Genomic DNA, 5,028 nt, shown 5'->3' on the forward strand with positions numbered 1-5,028 from the left:
CGTGAGTTGTCTGACTGAAATGTAAATAACAGTGTAGTACCAGGAAAGAGTGTGGTACTAGTTTATCAAATCCAACCATTTTAAGGAAACTACATTTGACATTTCAGTTTTGGACCTTCCATAATTAATTGGATAAGACCCCTTCAGAAGAACTGTATAAAAAATATGAACAAAGAATATTTGCATTTGTATGGAACAATAAACCGGACAAAATCAAAAGAGCATATTTATGCAGTACAAGCTAAATAGGGAGGCTTGAAACTTTTAACCTTAAAGGGATTAAAATACTCCATAAAACCATCTATCATACCACAATTAATAGATATTTAAGGAAAGACTTTTTCCATATGTACAGTATGTACGTAGTGTAAAAGCGCTTTGAGTGGTCGGAAGACTAGAAAGGCCCTATACAAGTACAGGTCCATTTACCATTTACCAATACCTAATACCTACCTGGAAAAATGCTATAGCTAAAAACCAAGACAACAAGTGGTATGTCATCCACATATTAGAGACCTATCATGGCTGAATGGAAATGTCTGGGTAGGTATTGTAAGTGATCCACCTTACTCAGATTGCCAAGGTGCATATTTTGTTTGAAACTTGACATTTAACTTTGAAATTGGTTAACCAGATGTGAAGTGGAACAGAAAATTGTTTTAAACACTCTCAAATCAATTTCAGACATGTTGGTCAATTGAGCTGTTCACACCAGATGTGAAGAGGAACAGACTTGCTCTGATCTTTTCTGCGTCGTAATAAACCTGAGACATTTAATTGTGAACCCTGCGTTGTTAAAAAAGGAGGCATGAAGTCAATGCTTGGCCTACTGGTACATTATATGATGTATGTGAGCAAGTGCTGTCCTGAATTGTCAAGAAAACTCCAGGAAAATGATTTGCCATACAGAGCAGGCACGGCCTCTGGACAGTTTTTGGATTATGTGAGTGGGAAGTTGGAAGTAGCATGTGCAGTCTCAATGCAGATCCAGTACATATCGATTTGACAATTAGTTTTTTTTTCGCTGTTGCTAAAACAAGACTAGAAATATAGGTTGAGTTTATGACACTTTCTAAAAGAATATGAACCTCCCTGTGAGGATGTAAATATACAGTATTTGTATAAGCTACTCCCATCCCTCCTTTCCTCTACTAGAATCTAAATGGCTGCAATCACGCTTATCTAAACACCATGTCTCCTTAGCCAGTGGCGCGCAGCGAAGATATACCTTTAACTCTGCATTGCCTCATCAGCCAGTCAGCTGGCCTCGCAGAGAGCACGACTCTGCTCCACTTCCCTCTCCCATCCTGGGAGCAAGACACTATTTCCTTTCATTTTTCACCTTGCCCATGAAAGATTTGGGGGTGCGCTGCCAGCCTCAGAGAGAAAGAGATGAAGGGGAAGAGATGTCAGCTGCAAGGTACCATGGGAGACGCTCTCTTTATGGGCATATTTAATAGTGACATTTTATATGCGGACGCGCCTCATATACTCTCTATTGAGCAGTGCCTTTTAAATAGACATCAGGGAGCCAAAGTGTTAAAGCAGGAGCTGATGAAACGAAATTTATCATTGTGGCCTCAAAGGTCTGGTACTAAAATGTTAACACTTGTGTGATCCCCCGAGAGCAGTCAGGCTGTAGATTACACTATTGTGAGTGCATGGTTACCTTATTACAGTTACAGGCCTTTAAAAGGGGAAACATCTCTTCATGTTCACTGTCAGCGCTGAGTTATATGACATGTTCTACAGAGCAGTAAACACTGAACTGTCCAGTGTTGATAAGTGCTGCTTTTGTGGTGAGAAAATGTAACTATAGCAAACACTTGGATAATGGTAGAACTACTTAGGATAAATAAAAAAAAGGTATATATATATATATATATATATATATATATATAAACCCTTTTGTCTGTTTAATGCCCTCAGGTCACTTGAGTCAGTGTCAGTTGGGACTGAAAGCTGGTGGAGTGGAGTCAGAAAGACCATAATTCTGTAGCTGCTCCTCACCTACAGTGGCTCCAGTGGCTTGTACTCTTCTCAAAAGTACTATTATTACTTTACTTATTACTCCCTGCCAACAGTAATTAGTTACTCTACTAGTTCTATTACTTTTATGCTACTCCACACAAAATTGGTAATTGTTTCTTTTCTCCCAAACATTCAGACACAAAATCTAGTTTTGTTTATTCAAATCAAAGTAATGGAATATTTCCAGCTGCTGAATGTAAGTGTTTCCATCTTCCAAGCTAGTTTCCTTCATGATAACAAAACTGAATCCAAGGATGTATGTATTGGGCTGACAACAGAAGTAAGGTTGTAAATTTTTATTTTTTGGGGGGTAACTGTACTACATTACCCACAACTAGCATAACACACCTTGACTTCTGACCAAAATTTAGGTGGGTGAGTTGCATTGTGGGCAATGTAGGTGCAAGGTTTCAACCATGGATGTATAAAAAGAACTGGATGCAGCATTGGAGGTAGAGCTCTGTTCTTCGTTCAGTTACTTGGATCAATGCAAACTGCATATGATAAAGACTTCTGCAGGCTGAGATGGCTAACTTCGGTTTTTACAAATTATTTATTATTTTATATTTATTCTAGACACATTCTCTTTCAGAACAACAGACTGTGTGGATGCATTCACTTAAATGGTGATACAATGATTTAATCATGTAGCCCTTCAAAATGTTATTAGACTGAATAGATCAAATTCTGCTGAAACGAGTCATTTCATATTGGTTGTGATGGTCAATATAACGTAGCCACCAGTTTATAGCTGCTGCTTTTGGAATGTAACCTTTTTAGGCCAGTGATCATCAAGTGTCGAATGCTATTGCTGTAATTACCTAGCTTGGCCACTATTCACAAATTAGCTTCAAAGCCCAGCTCTCTTCCTGTGGGCTTGGTTTCAACATAAGAAGAATGCATGGAATAAGAAAAGACAAATGATCTGATTCTAAATTTAATTCTGTTTGTCCATTGTGAGTCCAATAATGTTATAGAGGTGCAATGCTAAATGGATGGAGTAACATTTTAAAGACGTTTGGAGCAAGTAAGTGATGATTCTATATTCTTTGATGTGTAACCGTGGCAGTGGAAATCAGTCTTTTGCATGATGAGCACACAGTTTCACTTGACTGACATTTACGAAAAAGAATTATGCCTATGCAAAGCTTTGTAATTCTGATGGAAACAATCCATATTTATGTTTGCAGCCAGAGTTTCAGTAGGGGATCTATGCAGAGTTTTATGGTCCCAGCTCTGTACTTAACACAAAGACATTAGAACTGATATGGACCTAACTCTCAAAAAAGATGTGAATAGCTTGTTTGCAAAAATGTTGAAAGATTCCTTTAAACATGGTAGTTTATAGAGGTGCTGTCACTGTAAACAGCGCTGTGAGAACTTACGACTCAAACTTTGACTCCGTCCCTCAGTCATTTCTGGAAAAGATGTGCAATGGAGGTTTGACATTTCCTCGACTTTGTAGCATAATTCATTTACTGTTACAGGAAACACATTGCTCATGAATTCACTCCTCCAATCATCTTAGCTGCCATGAAAACTGTTGCCAGGCATTGCATCACTGTGAGCAAATCTAATTTACACATGAAGAAAAATGTCAGTTACAATTATATTCACATCACTCTACGATGAGATCCTGAACTCATTAAATGCTCCTCCGGCTAGAAATAGCTTGTTGATTCATCACCTCAGTCTCTTAATGAAACAGAGGCCGTACCATGATTCCCTTGTACCATCCACCCTCCAGAACCTGCAGTGATTATCTCAGGTGCAGATGTAGGTGGAAAGTGACATGGATACATCCAACTTGACACTGAGCTGGGTTTGTTTTGCCAGTGAGCTCCTGTGGTGTAGGTGACTCCAAGGTTCCTCTGTGGCTTTTGATTCCCCAGACCACCCGTGTAATCAGGCCGCCACTTCTGATTAACAAACACACCAATCACAAAACCCGGGGGTCATGCGGATGCAGCCCTGCAGGGGTAAACCATCCAATCAGACCTGTTCCTCTGGGCATCTGAAGATGTGTGGGCTCTCACACAGACAGGGAAAGTAAATCCCACAATTAGATTTAAGACCCATTTACAATTAAGTTTTCAAAGTTTCTGCTAAATCTGAGAATGCTGCTGTTGGTCCCTGGACCTTTAGCTCGTTCCCCATGCTCACAGTGTGAGCGCAGCCGCTGATGGATTGCTCTATTCTGACACATGGTGGGTGGTGTGAGAGGCTCTGATTGCATTTGTATGGTTGTGTGCAGCTCGAATGTTTTCCACAGGCATATGGATTTTTTACTGTCCCCAAGAGTTCATGGTGGGAATTTATTAACAGGAACACTTTTATGTTACCTCAAAATACCTATGCTATCCCTTTCAATATTATCCCCTTTTTTAGTAATAGACTGTATTCTATCTATTTACTATTAAAGCAGGCATGGGATGTGAAGTTTTCCTGATATATTTTGTCAAAAAACAAGATCAAATACACATTTTAGATTACTTTCTTTTATGAAGTCCTCATATGGCAACAATGCTTATTATGTTAGCAATGACAATCTGTCAGTATACTGAGAAAAGCAAACATGGTAGTTCTAGAAACTGCAGTTCCAGGGGGCCCTGGCAACTCACCTGGTAGAGCAGGCGGTACCATGTACCAAGGCAGCAGCCATGAGTTCAACTTCGACTTGTGGCCCTTCTGGCCCTTTGCTTTAGCCCTAAAAAATACAACCAAAAAAAAAAAAAATACAGTTCCTCTGATGGCCACTTGAGGCTGGCTCCAGAAGTAAGTCAATCTCCATAAGGTCCCATATTAAAATGGATCTCTTAAAATGGGTTTTCCTTTTATTAAGGCTTAAAGTTATGTACAATTAAGGGCGTGGCTGCTTTGAGTGACAGGTGGGTTCCATCACAGACTAACCAGGAGCCTGTGGAGTCAGAACTGCCAAGATGGGACTACATCTATTTTAATGATACAGTCTATGGTGACAAAGATGACAAATTTGAT

Source organism: Morone saxatilis, unplaced genomic scaffold, assembly GCF_004916995.1.
Source record: "Morone saxatilis isolate NCDOM2014 unplaced genomic scaffold, NCSU_SB_2.0 Contig3, whole genome shotgun sequence".
NCBI lineage: Eukaryota > Metazoa > Chordata > Actinopteri > Moronidae > Morone > Morone saxatilis.